The 24506-nt window shown below is 36.6% G+C and overlaps 2 long non-coding RNA genes across 34 annotated transcripts in view; one reads left to right on the top strand and one right to left on the bottom strand.

Annotated features, from left to right (window-relative positions):
• Window positions 1-24506, top strand: part of LOC106041948 (uncharacterized) — a 275268-nt gene that overhangs the window by 56161 nt on the left and 194601 nt on the right. The gene's annotated exons all lie outside the window — the stretch shown is intronic.
• The window catches only part of LOC125183156 (uncharacterized), a 66206-nt gene that overhangs the window by 35577 nt on the left and 6123 nt on the right, over window positions 1-24506 (bottom strand). The window lies entirely within an intron of this gene.

Here is a 24506-nt window from a genome sequence, read left to right as displayed (position 1 = left end):
TTTTGCTTCATGGTGTTCTGGTTTGTTTTTGTGAGATTATTCAGAAAGACAAAAAATGACAGAAAATGAGATGATTCTTCAGTGCTGCAGATAAATATTGCTAAGATCCTTCTCTGAAAACTTGAGCCCGTGTGCTCAAACCTATGGTCTTTTGCTCTTGTGGAGCTTACATTTCATTTGCTGTCTTAAATCCTACTTAAATTATCAGAAATACAGGTCTAAGTATTAGTCTAATCTTTTTTTTGGTACCATGTACCAATCCTGATGAAATTTTAAAAAAACAAAACAAAACAAAAAAAAAAAAAACAAAAAACAACACCTTGCAGTTTTTCAACAGTTCTGAAAACTGTTACGTCTTTGGCCTGCAGTATTCAGAGGCACCAGAGGAGCCATGGAATAACTCTCCCTTGTCCTTAAAGTGTGGGATGATGGGATCCCATCAGGCGATGGGATTCCCAAAGCCTTCTAATTCTTGGCATTCAAGATTGAAAACGCCAAGACTCAAGTAAAAAGTTCCTTGTTAAAGCCACTTGCTTATTAAATTGAACTCAGCTGAACAAGTCTGGTATCAAGTAAATATGGTATAGATTTGAAAATACTTTTTTAGGTTTAATATACTTTTCAGTGGTCTAATGATTGCTTTTTGAAGAGCTTGTGGTCTGCAAAATACTATAATTATACAGCATATGCTTTAAAAGACTGGTTTGTAGTATTGACCTTCATGGAGTTTCATGGGAGACATTTTGAGAATGCCAGATCCATCTTGAGTGCAGCTACACTAACTCCATTACAATTAATGGAGAAACATGCAAGGCTGAAATCTCCAAACAGCTTTCAAAAATCTCACACTTTTTATGTGTCTACTTTACAGTACATGGAAAAAAATACCACCCATCAGGGAACTAAAACACAGTGCTTTAATTACATAATGCCCATTAATGTTAAATTTTATGCTGAAGGTCTATATTATACAAAAGCCAACTAAAATACAAGTCATCTTTTCAAACCCTCTACCATGTATTGCCTGGACATCTGGTCATTAAAATGAACTTGGCTGCAAAGATAGGCGTTAGACAAAGACGCAACATTTCATGTTGACTTCCAACAGCCTTTATAGTTTGAAACAATTTTATTATTTTGATTTTCTCAAATAATCTTTAAAAGCATTCAAAGAGAAGTAATGCTAGTTGAGTGAGAGAAGAGACTCACATATCATGTGAAATCAAGTGATAGTATTTTCAACCGCTGCAGTCTTTCTATAATCTGATACGATTTTAGATTTTCTCTCAAAAGATTTTTTTGTAATGTCAGACCGAAGAATGCCTTTACCAGCTGTATTAGAGGAGAATGTTTGTAAATCTCCATTCATAAATCTTGTTTCTTATTTCATTCTTTGCTCTGAATCTTTCACCTAGTCAATAACTGCAGCCCCTAATTGTTTGTTTGATTGTTTGTTTGTTTGTTTTTTAATAAATATAGCTCTCCTTTTAGCATTCTTTCCAGAGTTTGCCCTCAGACATAAGTCTTCTCTTGTATTAATTCTGGAAATCAGGCAATCGAACCACTCTTGATCTATATGTTAAACTGCTGTAGTTCTACTTTCTCTGGGTGGAGTACAGGAGGGGGTTGGGATACTTTTTATGACAATTTGGAAGTAAATACATCTTTAAAAAAATTGCATCAGTAAGAGGATGCGATTAGTAGATACAGGTAGATACAGGTGAGTCAACATCAGGATCCCATCATGCTTGATACTGTTCAAACACAAAGCAGGGCAACTGCCCCTACCCAAGCACTTGGAGTTGCAGGAGCTGGTGTTTCGAGGCACAAAGAAAGGATCTGGCAGCACTGGTTTGGTCTGCCAGCTCCCTGACTGATGCTGGGCTGGCTTTTGTTGGCATTGCTGGAGATCTAAGAGTGGATTTAGTAGGACGTTAGGGGCTAGCACAGCTGTTTCTAAGCCTTTTCTCTCAAGATGAAGAAGATACCTGTCTGAGGAAACAACAGTTGCAGTGGATACTGCTAGCCATGAGAGGGGATGTCTTGTAAGGGAAAATGGGTAACGTGGATGGAAAGTGGAAAGGTGCTGGTGGTTTTATCTGGTGGAGAATGGAGACCAAATAGAAGGAGGGTAGAAATGCTGCTCTTGCTGTGGCACTGCGAATGGCTGTGTGTGGGGAGGATGGCATTTTATCTGAGCAGGGAGGATTTTGTGGCAGCAGAAACGTGAGATGGAGGGCTGAGTGATCTGAGTGATGGTTGGATGGTAAATTATACAGAGAACAAAAAGCATGTGGATGCTATCTGGCTAGGCAGACGTCAAAAATGCTTGGACTTAGGAAGTAGGAGGATAGTGGGATCAGCTAAAGGGATGTGAAGAATTTTAATGAAAAATAGATATAAAGTTATAACAAAACATGTAATGTTCAAAGTTCTTTCTTGCATTCCCTGTCCTTCCCCTCAGGTGAAATAAGGGGAATATGGCTGTTTTTTTTACTATAATCTTTGTGTTTTCTTATTGTTCCTGATTTATCACAAATCATGTATGATGATTAGAGTTGATACCTCAAGTGGTTTTATGAGTTAGCCAAAGGATTACCAGCCCTTTCTTTCTTAAGCCTATCATCAGAGCAGTCTTCAGGAGCAGACAGAAGGGAAGAGCAAGGGCCATGGAACAGCACCATGGGTTGAGCGAGAAGAGCACCACAACCTTGCGGCCTGGGTCTTGGGCAGGCAGAGGAAATAGCACAGCATGCGGCTGGGCTACAGGAAGGGGATGTGAGGCTGAGCAGAGGGTGGAAATCTGGGCTGGCCGCCCGCAGGGCTCTCCTGCGGGTGCCCCGGATGCAGGAGCAGGGCCTGCTCTCGTCCCAAGATCAGTGCAGCTGCAGAGCACATCTGGGAGAGGGCTCTTGGCACTTGTATTCTGGCCTCAATTGCAAACCTGTCAATTCCGGGCATCAATCACACTTCTAGTCTTTTCGCTATGTAATATTTTCTATGTACTTTTTTTTTTTTAAGACTGCATTAGTGTTTCTGATGAAAGAGCGGAAGACCTTGATGAAATTCAGGTGGCTCTGCTGCTATTTATGTGGGAGCAGCCTCACAGAAGGGCTGTTTTAAGCAGTGACTTGATAAGAATGCTCCATGTTGATGAGCAGTAATGATCAGATCTGTGAGCATTCACATAACCTTACCAGTGATGGAGCCTCCATTTTACACATCTACTTTCCAAATTCCCAGTCTGGTGGGAGCTCACATTATCTTTAATAGCAACTGGTTTTTGCCACTGCATCTTAATGGGTTGGAATCATGCTTAAAATGATTGATAGTTTTTAAGCTTACATGCCGTTGTTGTAAACATTCCTTTTCATTTTTAAATAAATGAGAAACTCAAATAGTCCCCAATTTTCTCACACTCAGTTGTGCTCTTTCCCAACTTCCTGATTGGTTTCAAGGAGAAGTCATGTTCTTCCTTTTTCATTTGCTCAGCTTGTCTGTGTTCCCCTCGCCGCTGATCTCCCTGCTCGCAGGCAGACCCATTCCAGCTCAGTGATGAGTGCCAGTCACGACAGCAGAACAAGCCAAAAGTAGTAAACTTACGATGAAAAGCTTGCAAACTTGGAAGTGCTTAGGTGCCAGGGTTGTAAACTCATTGCAACTTTATTAATGACACCCTGGGGGAAGAATCTTTTAATAGTAAACATATCCAAATGGTTTTGAGCTAAAAAAGATGGTTTTACTTTGTTTTGGTTGCTTGAGTACTACACCATTATCAAGAGATGATTTAGAGCAACAGCAGTGAAGTCTTAGCTTGGATCTTGTTGAACTTAAGGCTCTCCTCCACTGAAAATGTTTTTCCAGCCTTATGGAAGCTCCCACTCCCACCTCTGCCCCCCCCCCCCCCCCCAATGGCATTTTTTGGTTTAAAAAGAGCTATGTGTTAAACAGCATTCGTTGAGTTTAGTGAATAATGAAACACACACTCTTGCTCTGCTTTTGAAATGATATGTGTGTCAGTGTGCTGTGAGTATTATTCTTCTCTCTGGTAGCTTCTACGTGAAAACTCTTTTCCCCGAGAAAATGGAATCTTTGTGTCTTTGTCTCCTTGCTAGCTTTCAGGCATGTTTTGGCAGGAGCTCCGACTGTCGAGGCACTGGAGAGGAGGGGCCTTGTAGTCATTTGTCAGCTTTTCTTGCATCTGTAATTTTTTGTCAACTCAGCAGTACTGGAGGGGCTAAAAAAGGGGGGAGAGCTTGTAGTTGTTGAAAGTTAAACTCTTGAAATAATTGCCAGACTGTAACAGTTCAGGGAAGGTGTATGTGTGGGGAGAAACTACCAGTGTTTCAGCTAAAAAAAAAAAAAAAAAGCTACAGTGTTCAGGTTTTAGAAAATCTCCATTTCATGCAATTGCATGTCATATATCTCTACAGGCAATTTTACTGTGTTTGTAGACTTGTTTACTGTGTTGATAAACTGGCTTTTTTAATGGTGAAGAAAATATTTCACTGGTGTTCAAGACCTGGTTCTTTCCAACTAACAGATTAATTTAAAACATTTTGTCTTTAACTTTGGTCCTAATCCTCTGCTGCTATCTTCCTTCACAGGCCATGCACTTTCATCTCCTTGTGTAATGTAATTAAACATAAATTAGTTAATTTTTTTTATTAGAAGATGGATCCCTTCATATTAAAGAAAGCATTTTTCCTCCTTAGCTTTTTATGGAATATTAATGTTGATCTCTCCTCCTCATTTCAGTAGGCTATTTAAGCTCAGGGCTCATACTGTGAGCTGTTAATTAATCAGTGTGACAGATGAAGAAAGTATCCAACTATGAAAGAAAACCTTACTTCAGTGACTAACAATAAGGATGTGAGCCCGAGTGATTTAAAGGATTTTTTTTGTGTGGATGTGTGATAAGGAGTCTTAAGCTGTTAGAGGTAACGATGTTTTTTTCGCTCAGTTTGTGTCTCTGCACAAACATTAAAGGGCTCATCAATATTTTGTCTTGAAAAGTCTAGACAGCAGTTAAAAGAGCCTCTCCTACAGTTTGAAGAGATCCCGTTTCCCATAATTAATAACAGGAAGCAAGTAAATAAGGCTTTACTGACAAATGGAACAGTAACACGGACCCAGAAACATTAGCTCCTAGCTGAGAAATGTGGCTGAGGTCTGTTGGTATTAGTGCACAGGAAAAGATTACTGTGGAAGCACATTAGGGCTTTGCTCAAGCTTAATTCAGTTATGTGATAGCAGACTAAAAGTGCAAAAGTAATGATAATGCATTTTAATTATTGAGAGTGATTCCTGACCTTTGTTTACATCAGTGTTACAGCCCAAGAACGCTCTTCTCTCTGTCATTATTTGAAACTCTTTGAACTCTGAAGGAGATTTTTCATGTTTATTTAAAAGCTACCAGAAGGCATTTCAGACACTTCCGGGAACAAACTGTATATATGTATTTCAGGAAGATAAGAAATGAAAGGAAACGTTTTTAATTTTTTTTTCCTTTTTGAAGATTGCCTTTTCCACTCAAAGATACCTTTTCAGAAAGTAGTTGGCACCCCCCCCCCCTTCCAGTTCCTCTTGTTAAAATTGGTTAAACAACAAAAGGGGAATTACATCCTCATCTCTTGTGTAAAAGAGATTTACCAGTGTAAAACCAGAGCAGCGCTAGTTATCTCACTGAGCTGTTAAGGTCATTTCAGCAGCTCCACATTGCAATGACAAAAATTCAGTCTTGCCCTGCCTGCCATGCTTATGACTGATTTTGGTTTTTGGGTTACTTGGGGGGGGGTGGGGGGAGGTTGTTTTCCTAGGGGAGAGGCATTGACTGAATACAATATCCAGAGGCACTGGAAAGCACATCTAACACCATGTTCATGCTGGACTTTAAGTCTGAGCTTGTTGAATTAAAGGTTCATCATTCAGTATGTCTACAATGCGATACAATTGTATAATACAGTCTGTATGGCATCTTGGCTGACCTTGAAAAGAGAAGAAAAGTGAATTTGTTTCACTGATTTTTAGGCATGCTAGACAGTGAATCCCTACTTTAGCTATTTAATTTACAGTAACCTACTGGAATTATTCTTCCCCTTGTAGAAAACCCAACATTCTAAAAATGGCAAAATAGACCAAAATAAGCCTGTTTGTAGAGCTAATGTTTTTTCCTTTTCTGTACATTTTAGAAGATTAACAGCCGTTGCTGTATGGGAGCGTGGTGATGCATACTAAATAGTCAGTCCATAAGGCATTTTGGAAGGAATTCAGTAAATTCAAAGGAGATATCCCAACGTTGTATCCCATAATTTTTTCATTTCCATTGATAGTAGTTAAAATGTATGAAAGCAACAGACTATATCCAAAAAGAAGTTGCATTATTTACGTTGTTGCTTCCATTGCTTAAATCTTGTTAGGTTAAAACATTTACTGCAGATATGGTGCTTAGTGACTGATTAAATGAGGTACTTGAGCACATGAGCATAACTTCAAGCATAGGCTTTTTCCATTTGACTTGGTGGAATTATATAACTCCACAGTTTGTAACTGGACTTCAGTTACATTTAGAATGCATTTCCCTGTCCTGTTAAGTACTGAGTTCTGTCACCTTGAATCACACATGCCAGTATCCAGCTAGGCTTGTGGCTTGTCAAAGAGAACTTTAGGAATGTGGTGCTACTTGACACAACTGCCCAAGCTCTTAGCGCAAATAATATCTCAAATGACTATTGTAATAGGAAAAAAAATCAGAAGACAACTGTTGAAGTTGCATTTTCAGGGTATAACCATATACTACCATATACTTCAGGTACAATTTGAAAATACTGTGTTAAGATTTTTTTTTTCCTAGCTTAGAACTGCAATAACTAGTTCAGTTCCTGAGGAAAGTTCATGGTGGACAAGAGGCTTTTTCTTTCTCACCAAAAAAACAAACAACAACAACAAACCATGCTCTGTTGCACAGAAAAGCTTTGAAGAAAATTGTATGAATTTATTTCATTTACTTTGGACCTTCAAAAATCAGATGTTTACATGCTGACCTAGGTTTAGAAACTTTTCTAATTACCGAGACAATACACAAACCTTTTTAATAAATAATTTGCATATCTTCAATTGCACATTCCAAAGGGCATTTTAAAATTGAGCACAATCTTTGTATTTGGCTTTTGATGTGACATTTGCATGCTTAAAGAGAAAACTTTAATGTTTAGGGTGCTTCTTTTAGAATGAAAGGTGATCAACCAGTAGACTGAATTCTTTGAATTGTATGATAGTACAGTTCAGTAACACATCAGTGGTTCTTAGTTCACCAGTACCTGCAGATTGGTCAAATGTGTATTTCACAGAAATTAACAAGTGTAGTAAAGTGTAGGATAGTGTAAAATAAGATTCCTGGTATAGACCCAATTTCACCTAAAAGATATGGAAAGTACAGTACTAACAGGACCAGATATTGGTATCAGAATTTTGTTATCTTAAACCTATAGATATGTAGCTTCCAAGTGAAACTCTCTTGAGAACTAGCAGTTTCCAGGCTATTCTCTCAATTTCCTGTTTATTTTATATAGTACTGGAAATTCTTTTTGATGCTATGGGGCACTGCTATGGGGCACTTTTTCTAAAAGGATGAGGGCTGTTTTTAATAAGATATTGTCCAAAGCCCACTCTGTCAAAGTAGCAAGGTTCAAAGTAACTGTAGGTACCCTGATTATATCACAGCTTTTAACACAATTTCTTTTGTCCTTGAGGATTTTTAAGTAATTTGAGCATATTCTTCTATGTGTGTGACCAGTGTTATAAAATATACTCAGGAGTAAAGAGAAGTTCTTCTGATTCAGTGGTAGGCTCTTAATAAAAAAAATAATAATAAAATAAAAAAAGTAAAACCCCACAAACTAGAATAGAAATAAAGGAAAATACATTTGCAGTCAAATTTGAATATTAATGTTTCTAAGTACATTCCAGACTATTTAAATACTTCAAGGATTTATATTTATAACACTTCCTATTAGAATAGGATTTTTTTTTTTTAATTCACAGAATTTGGGAAGCTCCACTTGTTTTAATCAGTAACAATTCTGGCACATAATTTAAAAATATTTCCATTCACCCTTCTTTTAAATGAAATAATTGTTGTATAGGTGAGAATCCTGTGGAAGTACTGTGAAATATGTGAAAGTAGATTGACTTACAGAATTGACTTGAAATTTTACATTTATCATGACTACTATTGGCCAGCTCTTGGAAAGTTCACACAGCTGTGTTCTAGAGTTCTACAGGCCTCTGAAGTCTTTCCCTCTGTCTGGAAGGTGTTGAGGAGGAGGACAATACCCCAGGAATCCTTACCGTGTTCTCTACCATGACAGAAGTAGAAGTAGTGTGGACTGGGGGGGCAGGAACAACAACAAAAAACAAAACAAAACAAAAACAACACTGTACTTCTATCCAGACATGCTCCAGATGCTGATTTTGGAAGGACAGACTTTTGCTTTACATAGAGAAAGTTGAAAACAAATGTAAAATTTCTTGTGATCCCCATTTCAACCATCAGAGACTTAAACTGATCTGTACCACTGTCAATCAGAGGAAGATATACTTAAGTATATGAAGTATCAAGGAGCTTTTTTTTTTTTCTCTTCCTTTCGGTTACTTCTTGATGTATTAGTTTAAGCAGTTTAAGCTCAGACACATCAAGTCAATGTGTATGAAGTTCTTTCTCCTTTAAGCACAACTCTTTCTGGACAAGGCAGGAGATGAGCATATACGATGATGAAACTAGACTCCTGTTTGTTTGCTAAAATCTTCTCTAAAAAGTTTTTATAACTACCTTGAGCTGTTCCCTTCCAGAAACAGTATTTCTCACTGGTAAACTAAATATGATTTGACTAGCTAAATAAGTGGATTTGTTTTTATTTTTATTTTTGGATAAGAAAACACTTTCCAATCTCATAAACAGCAGGTTCTATTCTCTTCTGTAAGTAGCCAGCACTTTTTTATTTTTTGGCAAGTTCACATCCTTCACTAGCTTGTATACTTGATGCAGGTGTAGTAGAAGCCTTCATTTATGCTACAGGAAGGGAGTTTTATTAAATAAGAAAACCACAGACTTTACACTTTTCTTTTTGCCAAGCTCTGCACAATACATTTTCCTTGAGTAGAATTAGCATAGGAAGTGGGACTGATACGGCCAAACCTGTTTCATGAGTACATAAATCATACTATTCAACAAAAAGCTTTTTAGTAAATCATTTTCTTCACAGTATGTCAAATAATATTTTGGTGCATGCAATGAGTCTTGCTTCTCAGTAGTATGGTGTATAGTACCTTCGCTTTACTAATTAAATTAGCATATATAGACATCAACATGTTAATACTACTTGCTTTCAAGTTAGGACTTGAAATACTTTTCAGTGATTCTTGTCCATCTTGTTTTGCTTCCAGAATGTAGATCTGCTTTTCACCTGCAATAAGGTCATAGCTGAGGGGAGGCTTCGGGAGGGGGAAGGAATCTACAGGGGTGGCATATATTGCTTTACACTGAGTCTTAGCTGAAAGAATTTGGCCTCTGGCCCTGTTCCTCCTTCACAAGCTGCTCTGATAACGGTGGCACAACAGCATACGCCCTGGCAAATGTTCCTGGTGCTGCAGATAATACAGCCTGATGTAGTGATGTGTTGGTTCATTGAAGAGGTTTTAAGAGTTCATTTGAATTTTATTAACTAGAAAAAAAAATCCAGCAAAAACATCCTCATGAAACTTATTGACCTCTAGCATTGCAAAAGAGCACGATGACTCTTCGCATTTGCAAACTTCTGGACAAAATTTCTCTGGAATCGCAAGTAGCTCTCAGTGAACTGAAACCTGCTCTATGTTCCTGTCATTAGTTTTTGATTTGTTTGACTCTTTAAAGCATTTTTCTTAAATATATATGATTATCTTTTAATGATTCTCTCTTTAAAATTAATACACTGTGCATTAAAATGCATGGAGATCCTTCAATAAAAATCCATGCCATAAAAGGAAATCCATATGTATTAACAACCTAAATTACCAGAATGATTTGAAGTATGTAGGGAGTAGCGGGTATATTCAAGTTTGGTTTTGTTCTTCCACCTCTAGAGATATCTAATGTTTATGAGACTCACGACAAACCATATTTGAGCCTGGAACAAATTTTAGTCCATCTTTACCTTTTATTCTCAAGCACAGTGCCATATCCTTGACTTGCACACTATAGAGGAAAATATATTTGTTAAATATTCATGTAGTTCTCTTTTAAACATGGAATCCTTTAATTTTTTGGTTTTTGCTTTGTAAAGAAAGAGCTTTATCTTTTGTTGGACAACATTCTTTTTTGGATATTATAATGACCAGGCTCTTTTTTAATCTTCTGAGGCAACTTGCTAATAGCAAAGATCAATGAAAGCAAGTCCAGTACATGATTCACAGTGAGCAATTTCTTTTAAGGGAACTGTTTTAAATATTAGCTCAAAATATCCATATGGGCTTTGTACTTATTAGAAATACTTCCTTCATTTCACACCTCAAACAGATCAATCTCTACAGATCCTCTGAAGCACTCCCCAGCACTTTTATTTCAAGGGTATACCTAACTTTCTAGGAGAAGATTTAAGGCTACAAGCTTTTTCTTTTTCTTTTTTTTTTTTTCCTAAGTGAAGTCCCCTGAGATGCCTGACTTCCAAACAGCATTGTTCCGTGACTTGGAAAATGGCAGCCTACCATAGTTTCGGTAATTGTTGAAGATGCTTTTCAATAAAAGTAGCAACTCTTGAGCCTTGATACCTATCATGCCATGATGAAGGCTTCGAAGACACAGGAAAAGATTATTCAGCAGGGTTCGTCAAGTACTTATTTGCTTAGCTCTGGTCATAATCAAAGGCTGAGAAAATCTTTATCTGGTCTGGTTTGCTCTAGGTGCCACTTATTTTATGAAGGCAAAATCTTCTGGCAGCAAAAGAGTTATTTTAGGCAGCGAGCTGACTCTCTTGTTCCTTTGCCTCTTCCTCCAAAATTCTGCTCATCAGCAAGCCCCTCCCCTGAATAAATTTCCATACCTTTTTAATTGTTGCTATTCTTTTAAATATATATAGGTGGGTGTGGATTGTGATGTTATAGTTCTGTTATTAAAATTTAGTTAACTACATTATCTGAAAGACTAGTTAGGGCATTGTTCTGTTTTTATTAACTGGTTTTACCAGATCTTTAATTTGAAAAGTTGGCATAAGTGGTTGCACTTGTCCAAAATGGACTAAAATCTTTTTACTAGAAATTATGCAGTAGATACTGTGCTACATAAGATGCCTTGCTAAATTTTCCTACAAATTGTCAATATAGTTCTATCTTGGGTTATTTATCATGCATACGTTGGATTTTTTTTTTTTTTTTGAAAAGCAACTTTGAGGTCCTTCTGGCTCATAGAAAACTTAATGGGGGCCACGTGGTTATGCCTGTGTGAAGGTGAGGTTAAGTAGCATGACTCTGTTGAATATGTGTGACCACTGAATGCTAGATTGCTGATTTATACGAAGGCCTTCGTAAACAGAAATGAATCACTATACCATTCATTGTTATTTTTTTAACTGGGAAACTGATAAATATTTTTATGACCACAGGAAAGCAGAAAACTCACTTTTTCCAGCCCACAAAATTTCTATTTTAGAGTTGAAAATTTGTTCTGTTCCACATGATATTTCAGTGAAAATTTAGGAAGAATGAAGAGATCTGTCTAAAACAGTTGATTTACTACTGGATGGTAAAGAGCTATTTTGGAGTCAGTATATATGTTTTTGAACACAGATTTCCTTTTAATCCTTAGCAATGTTTTCTGAAGGAGTTTCTGTTAAAAATGGTGCAACACCACTTGAAGTTTAACTTCATGAATCACTATTTTCCAGCTTGACAGAAAAGTTGATATTCAGAAGCAATACTACTTGTGAATTAGAAGTCAAACATGAAGTGAAATCTTGCATTTCTGGTGAGAAGTGGCACTTGATCCTTGAGGCAAACAACTTCACTTCAACCTACATGACACATCACATCACATTACTAACAAGTGCACTGGCAAGGCTATAAGATGAAATGCCGCTTTCTGTTAAGTTAAAAGTAGGACACATTTTTCTATTTCTGAAAGTTCTAACACTTCATATAGTTGCTTTTTGCAAATGAAAAATGGCAATGCTCCTGTACAGAAGTGGTCTGTGAATTACAGCAAAGCAGCTTATGTTGAGCAGTGCGGCACAAGAAGATGCCAAGCCTTTCATGTGGAGAGCATGCAACACGGTCATGCAGAGATTATAGAGCCTACACAATTTAGTTATGCTCAGTCTCTCATTTTTAACTAGAGAGGAGGATGAATATGACGATGGTTGTATTTTTATTTTGTCCAGTTCAACAACAGTGCTGACCTTGTAGATGGTCAAGATGCTTTCAGTACCTGTACAGAAAGTATAGATAGAGAACACAGGTGTTCCTAGTTTTGTAAATTTTGTATGTTTTCTTCAGTATGCTGAACAGATGATTACCACCAGGTTTTGAGGTTGATATATGGCTGTATGTATGTGATATACCATACAGAATTGTTTAGATTTCTATGTTATTGTATTGCAATGTCTGAAATATTATCAATTTCCTTTGTTTTACTCTGGAATGAATAACGGGAAGTAATCTTAACGTGTCTTCCCACAGCATGCCAGTCAGGGAATGAGCAAAAGGGAATTTCTCATTTTATACCACTCTGAATCTGGAACAGGAGTGTGGGTCACCCACTGACTTCACCAGTAACTTGCTCTTTCCTCCCTTAAGGGAAAAGGAAGCTTTATAAAAGTGTTTCAGTCCATACTAATAGGTTTTCTTTGGTAGATATTTTAATGAAACTGTGGTGTCTATATTGGAATTGTTCTACGTAGAACTAAAAGCAGCTCATAGGCTCTTCCACAGAGGTAATGGAAAGAATGAAGAGAAGTGTTCTTTGTTCTATGGCTTGATAAATTGCCTTTTTTTTTGTTGTTGTTGTTTTGTTTTAATGGCTTTGACACAATTTTATTTTCATGTGTTTGAATTGGGGGAAGAAGAAAAACAAAGTAAAACTTAAATACAACTAATAAAACGTAGTGAAGAATGTAACTCTAGCTCACAAAGGCTTTAGCTTATAATAATAAAGACTGGAGTTGTAATTAGCTTTTTTGGAGTGTTTTTCACTCCAGCTGCACCAGACAATACTCTGACTCGTAGTTATACATACAGACATATCTACTTATTTTCCTTTGCATTGCAGAGTGTGTACTTCCCTAATTGGCAGCTTGCCATTTATATGTGGAAAACAAGATTGTATTAGCAAGAGGGAGAGACTGAGATTTCAAATGTCTGCTGTGCACAAATGTCTTAGTTACATTAATGGAGAAAAGATTTAAATTTGAATTTAGTTATTTGGATCATAATGCACTTAGAGCCTCCATACGGCTAGCCATGATTTACAAATAATCAAAGTCCAAGTCAGAATTCAGACTGCCCTTGCAAACCTTCATATTAGGACAACCTTTTAGCTTCAGTTACTGGCAACTCTGTGTAGATATCCAGCAAGAGTGGACACATTCACTAAAGCTACTTAATTTTACCTTAATGCTGGAACTTAAATCAAACTGCTGAGATATCCATCCTTCCTAGTGCAGAATACAATAGTGGAAACATTCTATTTTTTATGAAGTTTAGCATAGGTAGGAGCAAGATGATTGAATACAATGTACTGGAAAACACATATTCTTTACTCCATTCTAGAACCAAAAGTTACCGTTACCATCCCACACAACACAAATCAGAGAAGCGCTGATTCAGTAACAACGGTTCTATCAGGTGCTGCTACTGCCCTCTTAAAATGGACATACTGCTGTTGATTACTTGATTGTGTGGTTTAGCTAGGCCAGTGTGGCCTAACTACTTGCCATAAAACAGCTACAACATTGAATGAATTCTTCCTCCTTTGGAAAGTCTTGCTACATCTTTGTATTTTTCTGGCTGCATCTTAAGCAAAACCAATCACGAGTAGAACCAACTGTAACTCTAGATCTTGTGTGAGAAGTCAAAGATTTCCACCGTAAAAAGAGAAGTCATGTTGCGCAAAATGCTTATATGGAACCAATAAGGCCTAACCAACTCTCTAAGTCCGAGAAGACAGGATTTTTTTAGTTCTTTTTAAGCAAGGCTCTTGCATGCTTTTCCTGTCCCATAATGCTAAAGAAATGTAAGATCTTAGATGTGTTTTCACACTGGTTTGGTTTAGTACTTCAGTTCTGTTTTCCCTTTTTCTGTTTAGTGCCTGATGAGTGCTTGTGGTAATTTAGGTGCTACAAATGATTGAAGGAGGTTCCTAACATTTACTGTGTTAATAATTGCAGACAGAAAAATATTGTGTATTTTGGAGACTCTGTGCCTGCCAACATAAGGAACTGAAGGAGTAGGTCTTGATAACTCAAAAGCTATGCCTTTCTAGACAGAGTACTTGAATTCGACACGCTCTCAGGACTTTCTCACACAGGCTGTCTGCTGCAGCTTGCGTGAATCTACTGAATGAGTGCTCAACCATTATTACTTGTAAAGAGGTGAAAGCAGTATTACAAAATGAACCAAACAGTTCTCTTTTAGTTCTGTAAAACCAAGCTGGTCATCAAGGAACACAGTCACTAATTAATTATTTAATTATTAAATAGGAAGAATGAGACAGCATATTAAATACAGCAAAGTTCGATCATCTGTATTCTAATCTTGCATTCTCTAGTTCTGTTCATAAATTAGGAAGTTCAATGATTTCCCTGTGGTAATCAGCCTGGGGTGACACTTGAATCCTTATAACATGCTTATTTAATAGTCTATATGATCTCCATATGTTTAAGGAAAATCTCCAACTGATATAGCTAACCTTCAATGCAACTACGCTGTGAGCTTCGCTAGTTCCTCCCACAAGTCATTCATGTACCTAATGCAAATTGGAGCATTTATGTTTTCCTCTTTTGCCCTTTCAAGCTCCAAATAATATAGTTCTGATTATCTGGATAGGTTTTCTCAACCGAAACAACATGAGATAAACAAATTTCCAAGGTTACAAGAGTGATCTTTCAAGCATCATCAATAGCCTCTTAAATACTTCTGATTTAGATGTTGGTGTGAAAATCCTGATGTCACATGATCCATGTTGCTTTTCTCACCAACTTTTATCTAGCTTACTTCACCCTGTGCGCTGGCTGGTAATTGTGGTGACACTGAAAAGATTCATTTCAACTGAGCTCATAAAATGTTGAATGGTGTAATTTAATCTCCTTTATCGTTCTCCATTGAATTCTTTGTCTTTCCTTACCAGCCAAATCTATAATGCCCTGTTACACAACTTTGATTCTGGCTTCACAGTTTTGAGGATGAGCTAGTTCCTGTTTCTAGTCCATTTCCAGGGATTTCTGATGAGAAATCACATCTTCAAGGGTCTTATCACCAAAAATAAAATGAGACTTGAGATTCAGCAATGTGACTTTAAAATGACATGTTCACACACATGGTGTAAATTTTCAAACATGTTTGCTGTGCTTCATTCCATTAAAAAGATGTTTTTTCTCCCAAATCTCTTTATTTACTTCCCCATCTTCTCACCCTAACAGGTAAAATTCATTCTTTTTTCCAAGTGCTCAAATGAAATAATCTACTTTTATTATCTTCTTAAAGGCAGTTAGCAAATATTTAAATACTTGCTTACATCTGAAGTTTCTATGAAGATCTTTCAGTTTGGAATTAGTTCTATTGACTTTTCATAACAAGGCACTTATTGAATATTTACTCCTACTAGGGATGAATTAATAAATATAGAAAATACTTGTTGAGATCACTGTTACAGGACCTTGGGTCAGTTGTTTTTATGAAGAAATACATGTATTAAAATTTTTGGAATAAGAGATGTTAATTGAAATTTGAATTTTTATTCAAGAGGAGAGGAATGAGATGTTCTTTTCAACATCACTGAGACAGAGTAATACTGGTCTGATGAAAACACTCACCATTTATTTGGAAGAGATGCTTTGTAGGTTTTGTTAATTTCCAGTAAAAGGTAGTTACTAGGCATGGAAGGCAAAAGTGCCCATCTTCCATTTGCCTTATAGCAAATTTCAACATTTGCTTTTAAGACACGTGGAAGTCATCTGAAATAATGAAATAATTTCCCATGAAATTATGTGGAAATCTGTCATAATGTCTCTTTTCGATGCCATGTTTAGGAATTGTGTTCTTGATTTATCAAGATATGATGGTTAAGAATGGGAATGGTACTATATAAGAAAGGTGTCTTATGCTTATTGCTTTTAGAGTAAGATAAAATTCGACATTCCTGAGACTATGGGAAATAAGTTTGCTGTACATTAAATGTTTTGACCTTTTTTACTAAAAGGTTGAGTTCTACAGTGCCACCATCTTTTAAAGATTAAATCCACATGGCAGCATATGGAATACAATATCCATTGTTCATACTTCTTGAATGACTTGGAATCATGTGTTAACATGATGAAACCAGATGGGACGTTCAAACACTAAACTCCATTCAGTGCTACCCAGATGTCTTTCCTGGAGGATGGGGGAGGGATTCTCCAAATAGAAATTTCATAAATTATATTAACCTTCAAATTTTGAGCATTTGATTCAAGTGAACAGTTAAATTTCTTATCTGCATTTAGGTAAGCTTGATCTGATCTCATTTCAGCTCCTGGCTTCAGATGTTGTTATCATCTTACCCAAAACGTGTACTGCCCTCCTCCCCGCCCTCCCCCCAGTGAATAAGTAAAGGTAAAATTAATCTGGCAAGTACACTGAGAGAGAAGGGGTTTGATGTTGTTGTTCAACTAGCATTGAATAAATAAATTAAAAAAAAAAAAGAAAGGAAAGAGGGAGTAGAGAGCAATAGGTAAGTCAAAAGCAAGCTACAAAATGTAGAACTACATTTAAAAAAAAAATAAAGCTTCCCAAATGATCAACAGTCACTTAGAAAGGTTGAATCTCTAATCAAGATTAACAAATGCTTCTACAATGAGCCATCTATATGTGTAGCTATGCTTGCAGAAAATGCATGGCTATCTTCTTGTCTCTTAAAAAGCAACCCCCAAACAAGAACTCTTCAGTTATGCTACCTTTGACCCTTACACAAATTCCACTACAGTGGTTTTGCAGCAGTGCAGAGACTGTAAATATGTTTAGACAGCTGGTACAGTCTAAGGCCTTCGTAAGGAAATGGAAAACAATACAGAAGGTCTTCATTCAGAAATATTCTCACATAATGAGGAATGCCCAGTTTCTTCCAATGTAGAATACGTTTAAGTGAATCTCATTGCTTGTTGTGAAATAAAGTATGAGTTTTCAAATAGAACAATTGAAAAGTAGGTCTTCTCTCCCACATTTCTCTTTCATGCTATGATAACCTCACTCATTTTACATTTGTGCAGTAGGAGAAATGCCAGCCAAGTTAAGTTTCTAAATATAAAATACCGTATGATAAATCTTTGGCAAGAAGGGATGCACAGTTCCAGTTCTCTTTATGCTCACCACCTCCTTTTGTAGAAAGCTAAGGAGAAAAGAAGCAGGAAGCTCATTAAGATCTAGTAGCCAAAGGCCACAACCTCTTCTCCCATAAAAATCTCAAATTTTCTTGACTTTCTGCTCTCCCCTCAATGCCCAAAGCACACAGTGAATCCCAAGGGCATCCAGCAGGAAATCATTGCTGTCTGTTCTCTGTAAATCCCAAAGAAGAGAAGAAAATGAGAGGACATAGGCACCACGCACTGCTTTACCTAGCAGAGGACAAAGCAGAGAGCTAGGTCTTAACACAATAAAAAGTTTTTGAGTTCAGTGAAGTCCATTTAGTGAATTCAGTGGTCTTTTGGTTCTCATAATCTGTTTATATGAGGTGTCAGTCTCCTTCCACCAGGAATCTTCACATGTGCTGAAAACACATGATGAAGTCCTAACCCACTGAAGCCTTCCTTAGGGGATTATCCTAATTCAGTTTCACCACAGCTGAGCTAGTTGCTACAAAGCAGGCTGAACGGGAACAGGTACATTGCCATCTTCTTAGGAGAACCAATTCAAACAGTCACATAACTAAGAAATATGCTCATGAACTTGATGCAACATTTCTTTTGACCAATTTCTTTGTACAAGACAAAGTCTGAACTTTAATAAAGTTAAATTTGTCTTTTGGCAAAAACTTCATAATTCTTAATTTCTCTTTGAAAAAGACGTGAATTTCATTGCCTTTTTAAGTTACTAAGGTTTCACTTCATTAATATGACCAATAGATTTTTCCTGGAAAAGATCTCAAATGCATTACCCAAATTTTGCCACCAAGCCTGAAAAATTCAGCTAGAATGCTGGTACTGGTAGAATCATCATGATGAATGACTCTCTAAATTAAGTTAATTTTTCCCTGAACATACATACAAAACAATCAGAGGACACTGGTTAAAGGGTTTTCACACATGCACACACTTTTTTTTTGGAATGTGATTTATAGAATTGAAATGTGGATTTTATCACAAAACAAACTAATTTTTTTTTTAAGGACATGAGTCACCAACAAGGAGAGGAAAGAGGAAACTTGGATCTAGAAACAAAATGTCAAATGAATCTCACAGATTGAAAGTAATGATGGTCCCACATTTTGACTCACTGAAATTTCATGAGACTAAATTCTCTCTTTACTGTGCTATTTTCTGTTTTGAGGAAAGTTGTCTCTAAATTTGCAAGTAGGGAAACTATGAAAGAGATTGTTCAGATTGCAAGCTGGTGATTTATGTGCTTTTTCCACTAATAGCAAAAATGCAGATTTGAAATCCTAATCTTTGTCTGAATTTAACAACAATGTATATCTTTGCAAATGCCCCACATGGGCACTATTTTACTTGCATGGGTACTTTTAAGTAAAAAAAACAAACCAAACAAACAAAAAAAACTAATCCATCTAAAGTAACTTTTCCTATTTATGGTAACTAGATGCAGTTTTTACATCCTAAGTGCACCCTTTGCAGGGGAATACCACAATTTTCATGCAGTACAGAGTAGTTGGAGGAAGCAGATTGGATGGGGGTGGAAGAGATGGGTGAGGAGCAGCTCATCAGCAAGTGATTTTCACCAGGAGAATTTTATTTTATTTTAGAATTTTGTGAGCTGATGCTCTGGAGAACACCTGAGCTCTGACCCTGGTGGTGGACTTGCGTTATATTTTCTTCTCTTTCGTGTCTATGATACATTAGGAATTTGTTTACTGGAAGATTTTTTTTTCCCCTAAGTGTCGCATAAGACTGATGTATTATAAAAAAATTGCAGGAGGAGACACCTGTTTTTTCAATATATCTAATTTCAACAAACATGGAAAATAACTTTGAAAACAAGCACAATTCAGTAATGGTTGGTTTAATTTCCTTTCTTCGGGTAAAACTTGTAAGGAAGGAGTTATGAATGGTCATAAGTTGGAGGATGAAGGAAATGTGTACTCACAGAAAAAGAAGGTTAAATGAAAAATTTCTATTAGGTGGACTTCTTAAATTGTGAGGGGACTGATAATTCATAATGGCAAATGAATCAAGGCACATGAATAGTCCTATTTCTATCATGCCTTTTTTTCTGCAGATTTAGTATGGTGTGTGACAATTGTAACAAATCAGTTTAGAATTTACAGAGAATAAGCTTTATGTGAGTCTTCTCTGAAAGACACTATTTTGACATTCCAAAATAGCAGAAGGCATAATCAATTTATATTTTTGGTTATCTATTTTTCTATATTTTTCTATTTTTTTCCAAGTAGGAACTTGGCTAATTTTGCATTTTTATTAGATTTTATATTTGTAAGCCATTGCAAGATCAGTCATTTGCAGACATATAAGAACTTTATATCCAATCACAGTCTTGAAAAAGATTCGTTGTAGCCACCTAAACCAAGACAGTTGAAACAACTTTTTCCAGACAAAGAATTGTGATGTTCTCTAAGTGGTGGTAGCCAAATGGCTGTTCCCACTGATACAGAGCAACCTCAGAACTGGTGATCTTGATGAGATAGGAGAAAACTGTGTGAAAAATTACTTCATTTTGTTTATTTCAAGACCAGCTCTTCAGTGCTGTGTGTTTCCCTCACAGAAACAATGTCTGTTTTCAGTCTACAGAAGTAGTTGAATTCTCAGCTGTGCGAAAAATACAATTATGACAAGTACACTTGACCTTCAGTGAAATTAAGGAGAGTACCACCTGCACTAAATATGTGTCTTGTAAACAATGTCAGGAGCAAAGGGATACAGTCTGGCTAGAAATCAACTCCAGTTGTATAGTTTACAAAGAATAACAACATTTCAGGTTGCTTTAAAGTTTTGACTTCTAATTGTAACCTACTCTTAAATAAGGAGTGTTGATGAGTTGTTAGCAGCTGCACTGTGAACAGGAGCACTCTACATGCTGAGATAAAGCTACCCAGCTCTAGAAATAGTCTGTCATACAAAAAAAAATTTTTTTTTTCTTGATTCTCTTGTAGTCCAAATGTTAGTAATGAAATCAAGGAATATAACTTTTGGGACATTTCACAGAATTTTTGATCCTTTGAATTACTCATACTCATAGAATAAACTAGTATAGTAAGATCATGAAGTAAGTGTTATTTTTGTTTTGTGGTTAAAAACCAAACCCCTTAAAACTATCTAGCAAATGAAGATGGCCTAAATTAACTTTATAGAGATGTCATAGGAAAATCAGGCTGCTCGTCACGTCTGGAATCCAGGTATAATGTTCTAGTCCAAACCCAAACACATTTTTCATGGAAGTTCTCTCAGTGTAAACCCTCATCAGACCTCTTCTTGTGCAGTTGTCACCTTGAGGTAATTCTGTACCTAGAAGAGGTGTTATCTTGGTTTATTTTGGCTAGATACTTCTGAAAAAGTAAGTTTCCCCATAAAGGCTACCTTCAACCTTTTCAAATCAACCCTTTCCCTCTGTTCTTTTCCTCCACCTTAATGAATGTTATGCAGCATAGCTCAGAGAAGAATGAATGTGGGAAAGTTAGTTAGCTATTTAAAGCTTTAAATGTCTAAATCATAATACCATTTTTTTCTTAGGCATAGTTAGCTGGTATAGATCGCAAAACACATGAAACATGTACTGGAGTTCTGCATTTCCAGTAAGATTTATGCTGTAGTTACCTGGAGTACATCTTAGTAAATGGTATCGTAAGGTGAAGAAAGGGATCTTAAATGCCAGGTACGCATCTCAAGAAGCTATCAGCATAATATGAATGTGCAAAATGGGTTCCCTGACGCAGTGGCAGAAAACTACCATTGTACTAGGTTTTTTTTTGAAACAACACAAAATCTGTAATGGTCTCGAAGATGATGATATTCAGTTTATACTTTCTCTACTGCAAAGTCCAATTGCAAGTCCTGAGAAATCTTAGCAACCATCTACTAAATATAATGCATAGGTGAATAACGCATGTATGTGCCATCTTTTGTTATGTGAATCACTGACAGCTGCAGATATATAGCATCTCATATTTAATATACATGTTACTATACTGCTTGTTTATGTAAATCAAAGTGTAAATTATACAGACTTTATATAGTTCACCTCTTTTTTATCATTAGACTAAAAGTACTGTTTTTTTCTTTAAAATTTATCTGTTCAGACATTATTTACATTTATAAATAAATATATTTTTGGTGTGATTTCTCCACAAGAAATCAATTTTTTCAGACAAAAATCAGCTGCAGTACCTTGGCTATTTTGAAGCAATGGGTTCTGGTTTTGTCTCCCATTTCCATAGCAAAGAGAATTAATTTAAGAGAGATCAATAGAGTTGCCAGCATACGTTGCTTACTCCTGCTATAATTCACGGCGCTGGGGAGTATGCAACACTGCTTTAAACTTAATCTTGTATCTTTTTATATAGAATTGTGCAAATTCTGTATCGTTCAAAGAAGCTTTTGTTTTTATTAACTTAGTGCATTAATAACTATTAGCAGAAAATGCATAAAATAATTTTGTGTACTTAGGATTTTTAAAAAATTGCTGTGCCTTGATACTGCATGTGTAATGGATGCTGTTGCGTAAAAGTCTTTGCACTTTGCAGCATGTGAAACCTGCACAAACTTTCCAATAATGTTAAAGCACTTGCAAAAATGTTGCACCTGGAGCAGGGAGGAGTGAAGAGGGCAAAGGTCAGCATTAGGCATTAAGACACTGACTAAACAGACTTTACACTCGGTGAAAAGTCCAGACAACCCCTGCAGTGTCATCTTACAACTCTGGTTTTCTTCTTTTCAGGACATAGTAATCCATAAATACACTCAAGTCACCAGCAGCTTAGCTCCCCCATCCCTCCTCCCCCTTCCCCTTTTTAGCTCTCTTTCATTTTTAATTCTTACATAAAGTTCTGAATTTTTAACCCTTTTTATGTCTTTTAATCAACCTTGAGAACCACTTTTCTCCTTCACTATAATTCACTAGACTTCTCATCTTCTTAAACCTTCTCTTTTGCAAATCATCTTCTTAAAAAGTGGTTTCAGATTAACTAAAAATAATGTTTGAAAACAGAAGCACAAACACATGTCATGGATAAGGCATTCTGGAAAATGAAGTTTTTTTTTTTTTTTTTGTAAAGGCAGTTATATGCATCCTTTTCCTGAAGCTTCTTAACTAGAGATTTTACAAAAAATATGTAATATAATACTTATTTTTGCAATTTCTTCTGAGCTTGCTTGTTTGGATAGACAAAATCAGTTTCAATTGGGATGTTGCAAGAAAATGATCATGTTGCTTGCTATTGTTGCTTTTTTTTTTTAATACTACTACAACAACAACAACAAAAAATCCCTCACCAGTTATTTCTAAAAACTGCAAAAATGTAGAGGTAAAACACAAAGACGTGCTTGTACTTTTATCATACAATTGAGTCTTTCAGTTTTGCCTCTATTACACTACTAGCTGAAATCACGAGACCAAACTGATTTTAATCATTTTGTCCAATCCCATTATCCGCATCCCAAGGCTTAAGGAACTGGATAGACTGCTAATATAGTCTGGAGCCTGGACAGTACAAATAGGCTGGTGAAACGCAGCTCATCAATTGCACGTAACCACGCATGTTTTGCTGACTTCACCTCCTTGCTCTGAGCACCATGCCAGGCCGTGCTTCCACATGGGATATTTCCCCCTCGCCCGGTTCTCACCACCCTACCTTCTCTGCAAACCAGCCAAGAGACAGCCAGCAGACCTGCCACGCTGCCATTTTGTTGATGCGTTCTCGCAGATCTTGAACAGCACTGACAAAAGACAGCTGAAAGTCTGAGTATTTCTTTCATACTGTGATGAATATTAATAGAAACATTCAGCTGAAAAATGTTTTTTTTTTTGCATGGAGATCCATACTTGCTAATGGAGGAAAAAGTTTTCAGTTCCATGTGTGCGACACCATAATTTCAGTTAATCACAAAATGGCGGCCTGAGAAAATCTTCTGTGAAATCTCATGATCTTCAGGCCCGCTGATTTCTGTTCCTGCGCAGTGACTTTAGAATTGCTGCCCTGGGCTTTCCAATGCCATCTGTTTAGTGGTGGCATCAGATTGTCAATAGAAATAGAAATGTGAAACTGAGTACACAATTTAACTTCCACCAGCTAAGGGGGCAGAACACAGCCAAGGGTATTTACTTCTCACTGTAAAGGCGAAGGGTTCTATAGACATTTAAGACCTATTTCAACACAATGCTTAAAGCATAGGCTGAACTTTGAGCAAGAAAGTGGTTCACTAGTTGTCCTTAAGGCTTTAAAAGTAAAAATATGCTCAACACCATTACATGATCAGGGCTTTCGTACACAAGTACAGGAGGTAAATACCTGATACTCGCATTTGGTACTCTAAGTCATGCAGTGCAGCAATTTGGCCTGCAGTTAGTGTCACTGTATCCTGGGACTGCCTGTTAAACAAGCCAGCATTTTAGCTAGCATTACAGGAGTCAGCATTTTAGAGTGAGGTCTTGAATGGCAGTGCGATATGCTGAATATAGAGCATCATTACAGATGGAGTAGTATCTTCTATTTATCCTATATTCTGATGTTTTGTTGTTTGCTATCAAAAAGTTAAAATAGAACATTCAAGTAAATGAAAATTAAGCTAGAACTGATTATCTGAACCTCTTGAGAAACAGTCTTGCTTATCTATAGCTATAGAAATACCACAGCAAAAATCACCTGATCTAACACGCATGCACAAAAAAAAATAAAATAAATAAAAAAAATAGAGAGAGAGAAAAAGATTATTGTTCTGTCTGGAATTTACATTCTTTCCAAGCATCTGAGGTGTCTCCAGCACACTTTGCTGTGGTATCTCAATACTAGCCTCACAATAATAACCATGTATTCAAAACTCAAATTCTACTACTATGACGTAGATGAGAAGCTAGGCAGTTAAATGATTTGCCCAAGGCTA

The sequence above is a fragment of the Anser cygnoides genome, chromosome 8 (genome assembly GCF_040182565.1).
Source record: "Anser cygnoides isolate HZ-2024a breed goose chromosome 8, Taihu_goose_T2T_genome, whole genome shotgun sequence".
NCBI lineage: Eukaryota > Metazoa > Chordata > Aves > Anseriformes > Anatidae > Anser > Anser cygnoides.
This window is presented reverse-complemented; position numbering and strand designations above follow the sequence as displayed.